The sequence below is a fragment of the Monodon monoceros genome, unplaced genomic scaffold (assembly GCF_005190385.1).
Source record: "Monodon monoceros isolate NGI ecotype Baffin Bay Population unplaced genomic scaffold, NGI_Narwhal_1 Super_Scaffold_6, whole genome shotgun sequence".
NCBI lineage: Eukaryota > Metazoa > Chordata > Mammalia > Artiodactyla > Monodontidae > Monodon > Monodon monoceros.
Genome location: NW_021703783.1, coordinates 87,530,985 through 87,543,287, shown reverse-complemented (window position 1 = coordinate 87,543,287; position 12,303 = coordinate 87,530,985). Strand labels below are relative to the sequence as shown.

Sequence of the window (12,303 nt, the reverse complement as noted above, 5' to 3'; positions counted from 1 at the left end):
TGGACTTGAGGATATGGGGAGGGGGGAAGGGTAAGCTGTGATAAAGCGAGAGAGAGGCATGGACATATATACACTACCAAACGTAAGGTAGATAGCTAGTGGGAAGCAGCTGCATAGCACAGGGAGATCAGCTCGGTGCTTTGTGACCGCCTGGAGGGGTGGGATAGGGAGGGTGGGAGGGAGGGAGATGCAAGAGGGAAGAGATATGGGAACATATGTATATATATAACTGATTCATTTTGTTGTAAAGCAGAAACTAACACACCATTGTAAAGCAATTATACTCCAATAAAGATGTTAAAAAAAAAAGAACATAGATAATAACAAGTGTTGATGAGGATATGGATAAATTTGAGCCTTCACACACTGCTGGTGGGAAAGAAAAGCAGTGTAGCCACTGTGGAAAACAGTCTAGCAGTTCTTCAAAAGATTAAACATAGAGTTAAAATATGACCAAACAAATCCACTCCTAGTTACATACACAAAGGAAATGAAAGCATATGTCCGTACAGAAACTGTATGCAAATGGTCACAGCAGTGCTAATTATAATAGCCAAAAAGTAGAAACAATCCAAATATCCATCAAATGATGAATAGATAGATGGAATAAAAGTGGTATATCCATATAATGAAATATTATTTGGTAATAAAAAGAAATGAAGTGCTGACAGGTGCTATAGCATGGAGGAGCCTTGAAAACATTATGCTAAGTGACAAGTCACAAAAGATCACATATTGTATGATGTCATTTATACGATATTTCCATAACAGTCAAATCTATACAGATAGAAGTAGGTTAGTGGTTGCCTAGGGATGGGGGGAGGGAGTTATGGGAAGTTGGGAATGATTGCTAGTAGGTACAGGGTTTCTTTGCAGGGCTATAAAAAAAATTCTAAAATTGATTTGGTGATGATTATACAATTCTGAATACACTAGAAAAAAACATTATACACTTTAAATAGATGAATTGTATGGTGTATAAATTACCTCTCAATAAAGCCGTTTTTTAAAAAAATCAATCAAGACAACCAATTAATTAGCTCAGTCAGACAATTGTCATTGCATCATTAAGATAGTCAGACACACCAATCAGACATTTTTGACTCAGTCCTTTCCTTTGTCTGGATATGCTAACCATCCCAAAATAGAGTATCTTACAGTGGCAATCATTTATTTAGCTCATAAATCTGTGGGTCCCCTGGGTGGTGCTGCTGGGCTGATCTTTCTGGGCTAGTTCATATGTCTATAGTCAGCTAGTCAGTCATCTGGGGGCTGGCTAGTTAGAGTGGTCTCCACTGCAGTGATTCATATCTGCCTCACGTGATCTCTCCTTCTCCAATGGGCTAGCCCAGCTTTGTTCACATGGAGATACTGGAGTTCTAAGAGGTTAAGTAGAAATCTGCCAGACCTCTTGAGCCCTACCCTGAAATTGGAAATTGGAACACAGTCACTGCCACCACATTCAGTTGGATAAAGAAGGTCATAAAGCCAGTCAGGATTCAAGGGGGGTGGACGTATGTCCCTGAAAAACCACATTGCAAAGGGCAAGGTTACAGGAGGCATTAAATAATTGAGGCAGCTTTTGTAATCAATCTATCCCATAGTCTTTGGGGCCATAAATCTAGCTTTTAACTTAATATTAACCACTCATCTTACAGGTAGCATTGGCCACGTTTATTGCTTCTTCTTGCAAAAGAGATCAGGCATACTTGACCTTCCATCAGATTTCTTAGTTGAAATTAGATTTAAAACTTCTCTAGGCTACTTATTTCCAAAAAAAAAAATGTTAAGGTTAAATACAAAGAGTATAGTATTCCATACTTATTTGCAGTAGAAGTCTTATGATCCATGGATATAAATAAGGCAGAGTTCAAGCTACCACATACTAGAGAGATCTGAGATTTCTCAGAATCAAAAAGCTATTTAGGGGGACTTCCCTGGTGGCACAGTGGTTAAGAATCCACCTGCCAATGCAGGGGACATGGGTTCCAGCCCTGGTCCGGGAAGATCCCACATGCCGCGGAGTAACTAAGCCCATGCGCCACAACTACTGAGCCTGCACTCTAGAGCCCGCGAGCCACAACTACTGAAGCCCACATGCTACAACTACTGAAGCCCATGAGCCTAGAACCCGTTCTCTGCAACTAGAGAAGCCACCGCAATGAGAAGCCCGCGCACCGCAACAAAGAGTAGCCCCCGCTCACCGCAACTAGAGAAAGCCCGCACGCTGCAACGGAGACCCAACGCAGCCAAAAATAAATAAGTAAATAAATAAATAACTTTATTAAAAAAAAATCTATTTAGGTAATACCTTCCTTGGAATGAAAACAGAGTACAGAAAATTCTTACATATCCAGTGTAATTCACCCATTCCAATCCGGTCAATTTATTGTGACCCCCGTGTAAGACACTGGGGATACAAGAAAGAACAATACCCTATCCTTTCCTTCCAGGAGCAGGTTGAGGTGAGAATAGGAAAAGAGAAGTTGCATTCTAGAATCCAGAGGGTGAGAGAATTTCAAGAAGGATAATGGCCAGTGAGCGGCACCAAAGGCATCTGAGAAGACGGCTAGAGTGGCAGTGAAAAGGATCCATTGGATTGGGCAGAGCTCATTCACTCTATAAATGTTAGTTGATTGCTTCTCAGCCTTTTGGCTAAGACCAAGTGTAGTATCTGCTCTTAGCAGTTTAATATAAATGTTAGTTGAGAAGTTACAATGTGCTAGGCCGTGTGTTGAATGCTAGAACACAGAATTAGTTAAGTCTCCTGGATCTCAAAGAACAGGCCAGCGGGAGAAAATAGACATCGAAATATAGCAATACAGTGTGAAAAGGTGTTTTGATGGAGGTTATCGGCCTCCTTACAAAGTGTGCTTTCAATGGAAAGAGAGCCACAGCAAGAACAAGACTGCTGCAGGATGGGTAATGAGGGAAAGATAAAGGTCATAGTAATTGAGGAGAAGAAGAAATCAGGGAGCAGCTTGAGGGCAAGGTTGAGTTCCAGGAAGTTTTCGGCTTGTTTTGTCTTTGCTTTTATTTTGGTATGTATTTTGCTCAAATTTCACAGTATGTTTGAAGGTTACCGGAAGAAACCAGTAAAAAAGAAGAGCTTGAAAGTAGAGGGGGAAAAAGCAATAGCATTGCCTCCTAGAAGGGAACTGGATCCAGGACACGTGAGGAGGATTTATTTGGAAAGGAGTGGGGACCACTTCTTCCTCTGAGCAGGAAGAAAAGGAATAAACTGGGGCAAGTGCTCATATTTTTTTAACCAAATATCTGAACCAGAGCAGTTTGGGTCACTTGGGGTCAAATAGAGGCAGTCTAGAGAGATTTACTTCGGATTCAAAAATATTGCCATTTCCAGTTATTTCTGAAGTTTACTGGAAGAACAAAACAGAATTATTGAAATTGGGAGCTTCCAGGAAAGCGCTGACATGTGTTTGCTTATATATTCTTTTTCAGAGATGGATGTGAGGGAAGTTGAGAGAAATCATGGCAGCATGTCTCCATTTTCTTGGTGGGGTTAGAATAAGGTCATCTGTCGAGAGTAGCGGGGTGTAGTGAAGCAGGTAGCTTTCAGGAGAAAGGCAATGAGTCGGATCAACTGACACAAAGGTGGGAAAGGGTGCCAACCAGGGGTCATCTCCCCAATTACTGGGAACATCTGAAGAGGGATTTATACATTCTGGGATAGAGGCTAAACAGGTCATGCTGGGTTACGGCAAGCCTAATTAGGAAAGTTAATCAGATGCAAAATTATCCCAGTGAATTCATGCGTTCCAAAGTTCAAAAGTTATGATTTGAGGGTTGCCCGCTCTTTTGGACCCTGTACGCTGCCAACTCTCCTCTGTTACTGCAGAGAACTGTGTTAGTGCCATAGAGTGTCTCTATATACAAATGTACAAGGCACGTCTCACTTTTCCTGGGTGCCACTTGTCTCTAGGCTAGCTTGTTGTCTTGAAAACAGTAGTACTTGTGTTTGTGCCTGGAAGAACCGCACAGCCAGACAAGAAGGCTACCAAGCCTTTGACGGTGTGTGAGTGATACGTGTACCGTCCTCATTCCTAAAAATACGTACTCTCCATCTCCAAAACGTCAGCTCCAATATCTCTTATTAAAATATGCTTTCTTATTTGCTAGGAGCAAATAGCTGAGGGAGATAGCTGATATTTTTTCCTTTCTTCCCAGTAAAGTTTAAAATGACTGTACTAAAAAAGACTCGCTGGCTACTTTATTCATAATCTTGATGTAGTTAAAAAAAAAAAAAATCCCAGTACAGGTTTTGGAGTCAGACAGTTCTAGACTAGGAAGTCAGCTCTGTTATCTGGGGTCTGTTAGGTTTGCTGAGCCTCTGTTTTGTTCTCCGTATTACTGGGCTAACTATACATACACAAATATGTGCACAGAGTGTGTCAACAGACAGTAGAAAGAGAGATGATTGATAGAGAAAGGCAGACAAGTATTAGAGATGATGGTGGCGATGACGATGATATGCAGATAGATACTATGATGGATAATAGACAGTGAAGGAGAGAGAGAAGAAGAAAAATGCACATGTAATTCAAAGTACACTAGTTAAGAGCACAGGCTCTAGAGTTAAACTGCTTAAATTAAATCCAAGATGTTTCCATTACTAGCTATGGGAACTTGGGAAAGTTCTGCCTCATAGGATGGTTATGGGGATTAAACTTAATAAGCCTTTAAAATCCCTCGCCCATAGCCATATTAATAACCAATAGTTATCGCATGCCTATTTTGTGTCAGCGTCCAAGCTAAGCCATCTAGGCACAGTAACCTGCTTAACTCTCCCAAGATCCCCATGAGGAAAAAACTGTCCCCATTTTCAGACGAGAGGATGAGAGTCCAGGCAGCAGGAATAGCCAGGAGGTCTATGCATTGCCCAACTCTATGGCTGCCACCCACAAATGGAAATTAAGTAACTTGCCCAAGGTTATATGGGAAGCAAACAGTGGATCAATTACTTAAATCCAGGTACACCTAATATCTAAATAAATCTGTGTTTTTAACCCCTAAACACCTTCTACCATAAGCACTATTTATTATGTTACCCAAATTAGGCTGGTTGAAAAATCAGTTTATTGTTCAGAAAGGTAAAGATGAAGGGGCAAAAAAACTGTTGAAAAGATTATCTTGACACGTCTCCCTTTCTTCTCTGACCCTCCGTCTGGGGCACTGCACAAATTCCATTAGCAAACCTACCAAGCCAGCTTACAGAGGATTTAAATTTTGTGTGTGTGTGTGTGCTTAAGCTCCGGTTGTTCCCTACTCTTGATTAATTGGGTGTGGCTTGTCCTTTGCAAATCCATCTGCCAGTGTCCCTTATTTCCCAACCGGTAGCTACTGGCCACTCTTGCCTCTCTGTCCTTTAGTGTTTGCCAGGGAACAAAAGCGAACTTAAATCGTAGCCCTAGGAGATCTGAATTAGGAAGTCCGTGCGCTGTTCTCTTCCTCCTTGCTCTGACAGATTCCATGGCTGAAGGTCCAGACCTCAGCACAATCAGAAGAGTGAAGACACTCACCAGCATTTAGATAATCCGACCTGGAATAGACACTGAAGGTACCAGCATGCAGGCTCCAGCTCACTCAGAGGTTGTCAGCATCTCACCCTAGCCTGCTCTTCCACCTGTAACTTCAGCCCACTTTTTCCCCCTTCTTAGAGTCACCTCCAGATGACATATGTATGTGCACCAAAGGATTTAAAGTAGGGGAGTAACATAGCCAGACTTGCATTTCAGAGAAAAATCATCTGACAGAAGAATGGATTGGAGTGGGGACAAAACTAGAAAAGGGAATTGGAAAAAGCTATTGCAACCTGGCTAGAAGTCAGATTGAAAAGTAAAAATGGAAGGACAGGTATGACTCTAGACATACTGGAGGAATTTCCTTATGTGACTTCCCCCAATTCTCCCATTTTGCCCCAACCCCAGGCTAGAAATAGTCTCTTTCTTCTCAGAATGCCTTCTTTTATTGATAATTCTCTTATGGTCTTTACAATTTTCACCATCCATTAGAGCTTTACCTACCCAACTGGACTGATGCTTTTGATGACTGGGACTTTTTGACTGATTCATTTCCCCTCATTGACCCAGGTCAGAGTTAGCCATAAATAAATAAGTTCATAGAATGAATTAATCTTTACAAGTTAGGAAAGAAAGACTTTGGCAAAGCCAATGAAGGGTAAACCTGAAAAGAGAGCTGTAGCAGTTACTATTGCTACATAACAAACCATTCCCAAAACATACTAACTTAAAACAGCAACCATGTTTTAGTGCTTACAAATTTACAGGTGAGATGGGTGGTTCTGCTGATCTGGGCCAGGCATAGCCTGTATCAGCTGACCTCACTCTTGTGTCTGTGGTCATCTGGCAATCAGCTGAGGACTGACCAAGTGAGACAACTGTCAGCTGGGCAGTGAGGACTCCTGGACCACGTGTCTCTCACCATCAAGCATGCTAGCCTGGCTTGGTTCTCATGGTAGCAAGGCAAGGCTCCAGGAGTAAACAGAAGTGTGGGAGGCCACTTGAGGTCTGAGCACAAAACTGGAACAATGTCAGTTCTTCTGTATCTAATTAGCCAAAGCAAGTTGCACAACCAGCCCAAATTCAAGAAGTAAGGAAATAGAGATGGGGAGACCTGACAAGTCACTGTTGAGGACACAGAAATAGGGAGGGGTAGATAATTGGGGGCATTTCTGCAGTGAATCTACCATGGGGAATTTCCAGACACAGTTTTGGTTGAGGCAAAATAATCCCTTATCAGCAGTGACCAAGAGAGAGATTTGCTTAACGATTATAGATGATAATGATGGTGACGGTGAAGGTGATGATTATAAAGATAACACATCACAAGATTTCTTCTCCATAAATCTCTTAGGTAAACAGAGATTCTTTTGTGATCCCCATTTTACAGATATGTAAATATAGTTTTCAAGCAGGGAAGTACCTTACTCAAGGTTATCTACCTACTAAGATAATAAATAGCAAAACTGGCAACAAACATACAGAATCACCTTATGCAATGTGGGACAGCTGGCTCGGGACCCAGCTACAGGGAAAATTTGACAGAGGTTTCCCTACTTGGCTGGGAACTGCAGAAGACTTTTCATTGAGGTTTCTTCTTCCTACTGCATCATCTTTCTCTTCTCATCCCTCTTGACTATTCCTATTCCTGTTAAGTCTGTTTTTCAGATTTAGTTCATAATGTTTTATAGTAAGACTTTTTCACTGCTTTATAGAGATATGGAGAGGATTAACACATCATTTAATGTTTTCAAAATGCCTTCAGCACCTTGGAATTAAACATGTCACGTGCAAATAAATAAATAAAGGCTTTAGAGTAGAGACATTGGTCTTCTCTGAATTATATGCTCAGAGCGTCTAAATGCATGCATGCACACAGACAGCTGAAAATCTGCTGATTCCACTAGACAGGGACCAGGCGACCCTAAAATTTGCTCTTTCACATGTGGTATTAGAAGGAGGAGGTGCAAAACAAAATTCCATCACCCACTACATTTTCTCTCTATATATGGAGGAGATGGAAATAAAGAAAAAATGCTTTCCTTAATGTTTGTTAATGCAAGTACACACACACAGACACACACATATCTTTTTTTCTTTTTAACATCTTCGTTGGAGTATAATTGCCTTCCAATGTTGTGTTAGTTTCTGCTGTATAACAAAGTGAATCAGCTATATGCATACGTATATCCCCATATCCCCTCCCTCTTGTGTCTCCCTCCCACTCTCCCTATCCCACCCCTCTAGGTGGTCACAAAGCACCGAGCTGATCTCCCTGTGCTATGTGGCTGCTTCCCACTAGCTATCTATTTTACATTTGGTAGTGTATATATGTCAATGCCACTCTCTCACTTTGTCCCAGCTTACCCTTTCCCCTCCCCGTGTCCTCAAGTCCATTCTCTATGTCTGCGTCTTTATTCCTGTCCTGCCCCTAGGTTCATCAGAACCTTTTTTTTTTTTAGATTCCATATATATATATGTGTTAGCATATGGTATTTGTTTTTCTCTTTCTGACTTACTTCACTCTGTATGACAGACTCTAGGTCCATCCACCTCACTACAAATAACTCAATTTCGACACACACGTAGCTTTCCTATTTTTTTTCATCCCCTCCTTTCTCTGTTCCCTCTCCCCAAAACTCCTCTACTTCTCCAGGATCCAATCAGCTGGTGGGTGACTGAGCAATGAGGGGGAAGTAAAGGGTCTGCTTTAAAATAGAGACAAAAGAAAGTCTGAAGCTTACAAGCAGGCAATATCTAGTTTATTAGCACGTTTTTATACTGATAACCAGTTTACTGATAACCTCTCTGGTTACTGCAGAGAGGGTTTCCACCCATGCTATCCAGTCCTACCTTCCTGACTCAGCTACATATCCCCCCGAGAACTCAGCATGCATGGAAGCCTGAGGTTGGAGGGAAACTCCAGAACTCATAATTTAGCTGAAATTACATGTGGATTGAATATGCCTTTGTGGGTTTCCCTAAAACCACTTAAAACATCTTCTCTTTGGAAAATCCATTTCAAGTCCTAAACAAACTGATGTATGAATGGAGTTTCAGAGTAAAATTTATGGTTGTCAAGTGTCTGAATTTATACTCAGATAAAGCAAATCAGATGAGAAAAAGTCTCCAATTCACCCCTCCAACCACATGGTACATTTTCAATCAACATTTTTAGAGCAGTTTTAGGTTCACAGCAAAATTAAGAGGAAGATACATGGATTTCCCATGTACTCTATGCCCCAACACATGCATAGCCTCCCCCATTATCAACATCACTCACCAGGATGGTACCTTTGTTACAACTGATGAATCTATGCGGACACATCTCATGACCACCCAAAGCCCATAGGTTACACTGGGGCTCACTCTTGGTTTTGTACATTCTATGGGTTTAGAAAATTTATAATGACATGTATCTACTATTATAGTATCCGACAGGGTAGTTTCACCTCCCTAAATCATGGTGCATTTTGGTGAATCATTTTTCCTTCAAGGCTGCTCTTGACTTTCATTTTGGCCAGATTAGAGGATTGGGCAGAATAACACATCCTGTGAGTGGCCCTAACCTCCACACAATATTAAATGAAACTAGGGATGAAAGATGTGCAAAGAAACAAACGTGTACCGGGCATCTCCAGACACTGGTTAAATTCTGTTTTTCTGTGTCATCTCATTTAATCCCCCCTACCCTTCAGGGCTGGATATTTTTACCTGCATTTTACTTATGAAGTCAATGGGGCTAAATATCTTGCCTTAGGTCACTCACACAGCTCTTAAAGGACTGTAAACTCCTTGAGGACAGGGAAGTATCTCACTCGTCTTTATATCTCCCTATGCCTCACACAGGACCTGGCAGAAAATAGGCCTTCGGTACATACTTGCTGAAGGAAAATTAAGGAAATGGCAGAAATAGATTTGAAACCCACTCCTCTCAGTCTCCAAAATCTTTACATGTTTCTACTGAACCAACCTCTATGTGTATGTATAACCACAGAGTTTTCATCCTGGCATAGGAAATACCCAAACCTGAAAACGTGTTAAGCTATTTGTCGTTGTTAAGCTCCCTTCCTTCCTGAAAATGAAATATCATTGGAATCCATCTTCTTTGACAGTACAAGTACTTTTTACTCCTCTTAGACACCTGTATTCTCATTGTCTTTTCCTACTTCCAGAGCCAGGCCCTGAGCTAGAGAAATTCCCAGTAGATATATCCATGCTTCTCATAGAAAGACATTTTGAATAAGACCCTTGAATTCTTGGCAAATTACCTATTTAGTTTTCAGAACAATATACAGATAAGGAATTCTCATTTTGTTACTAATTAGGTGTTGGACCCAACCCTACGAACCTCAACATGATCTTGCCCCCAGGCAGCATGTGGCACCAGTTTCCCACCCCTGTCTTCCTTACTCACTGAGCTTCCACCACAATGGCCCCCTTGCTTTGGACAAACCCACACTGCTTTTACCACAGGGCCTTTGCACTTACTGTTTCCTCTGCCGGGGTCTCTCTTCCTGCAGAAACTATGTTTCTCACCTCCTTACCTCCTTCTGGTCACTGCTTAAATGTCACCTTCTCAAGATGCTGTTCCTGACCACATGATCACAAATACCCTCCTCTACCTTGTCATTCTCTGTGCCCTTAACCTATTTGCTTTCTTCCCAGTACACTACTGACATATCACAGGTGGATTTGTTTATTATCTTTTTCTCTTTCTCCCACTAAGATGTAAGTTCTTTATTTGCTCACAGCCTAGAACAGTGCCTGGAACTTAATAGGGACTCAGTATTTTTTGAACGAATGAGTAAATGAACGAATGGAATCCTAATGGCATGGATGGCAAACACGTGTGACTGCACTCCCTTCTTCTGTGTTCATTTCAGGCCTCACTAACTTGTCATAGTAATCATTCCTAATAAACCAAGATAAGAGCCTCAGAATCCTTTCCACACAGCACTCCAGCCAGCAGCTACCACCTCACTGAAGTCGGCACTTGCAAAGAAACATATTAACCCTTCTGAGGCCAGTGTGGTCTTCTACCCTGGGGAACAAAGCTGGGCCACAGATCAGGCAGTTGGACCCTCATTTGTCCCTCTGGCTTAAGGCCAAGACTACACCCAGCCAAGTGGCTTATTCCTTTGTGTCGTAATTTCCACCAAGTCCACAGCCTGGACCTCTGTCTTGCCCCTGAAGCATACTGGAGCTGCCTTGGATGGCTCACAATAGCAAATTGTGCATTCTCTCTTCTCAAATCTGCATCATTTGATAGCTTAAAAATAGCCATGGTGGAAACAGTTACACTACAGAAATTAACAAGTGCTACAAATCGGGCTTTTTTTTAGGGGGGTGGGCAGTTGTTAGACCATCGCATCACTTCCTAACTTCCTAGACCTTCTAAGTTCCAGTAACTAGGGGAAATGTGGAAAACAAATACAAAGGGAATGTCTCTTTCCTTATCTAGAGCAGAAGTGGCCTAAGACACGCATGAGAGTCTTCCAGCCCAGGGCCCCAGTCTGGTTTCTGAGGGAGCTAGAGGTAAGGGAAGTAGAGCCCCCAAAAAGGAAGCAGTTTGGGTTACAGGAGAGACAAAGAAGTTAGCAGCTTGCCACAAGAAGGAGGCCATTCACCTCTTTGTTTCTTCCAAGGAAACTCTACTCTCCATCCTCATAAGCAGCTGGTAACTTTATAAGAGCCCCTCCTTCCAAGTGGGGAGGTGAGGTGTGAGTGAGGGAAGGGACCTGGAGAGGCTCTGAAGGGCAGCATTTGTCCAAGTGCAGTTTTTCTACGACTTGCATTAGAATCCCCTGAGATGCTTGTTAACATTTTCATCACCGTGGCACCACCCCACACACGTGTGCTGATCAACTCAGAAAATGGTATTTAGAAAAATGCATTCCAATGAGCACAAGTGATTCTTAGTCTTGATAAAATGAAACAGACTCACTTAAGAAAGTCATTTAAAATGCACATATCTGGGCCTCATAACAAGATATACTGACTCAGCAGGTCCAGGGTAGGGCCTTAAAATCTACAGTTTGATGAAACTTTACAGGTGATTTTGGTGCTAGTTCAAGTTAAACTTTGCAATAAACACAGATTTTCTTTTCTTTTTTTTTTTCCCCTCACAGGATGAGCTTTTTTGAATTTCTAACTTCTTTGCCAGAAAATCTGGGAATTTTCATCAGACTAACACTGCTAAATACATATTGGACACTTAACGTGAGAGCAGGCTTTGTTCTGAGCCTTTTTGTACAGATTACTTCATTTAATTCTCAAAGCAAGCCCACGAGGTGGAAATTTTTATTGCAGAAGCGAAAGCTATTATTTTTCCCATTTTACAGATGAAGAAACTGAGGCTTGGAGAAGTGAAGCCATTTCTATGAGGCCAAAAAGCTAATGAGGCAAAGCCAAAATTTACACCCAAGCAGTTTGATGCTAGGGCCTATACCCTTAATCATTAAGCATATTGCCTCCCAAAGACTTTCAGAATAAAAAGATTAAAAAATTAATTTAAAAACCTCACCAACTGAGCAAAAGAATTTTTTTTAATCCTAAACATTTCTCCAAAATGTCAAATTCCATTTTTATGGATCTTCCTCATATAGAAGTCTGAACTAGTTAAAATAGATTTATATGGGTGGAAAGCAATCAGAATAATTGGTTTGAGTAGCACAAAGTAACCAATAAATTAGCTTGAACATGACCTTTCTGAGGTGGCCTTCTATTTTGTTCCTATTCTCTGGCCCTGAATTGTCGCTCA

At 41.5% G+C, this 12,303-nt stretch overlaps 1 pseudogene; it reads left to right on the top strand.

Moving 5' to 3' along the window:
- The first annotated feature begins 2,635 nt into the window (after positions 1 to 2,635).
- LOC114886314 lies at positions 2,636 to 2,744 on the top strand (annotated as a pseudogene).
- The last annotated feature ends 9,559 nt before the right edge of the window (positions 2,745 to 12,303 follow it).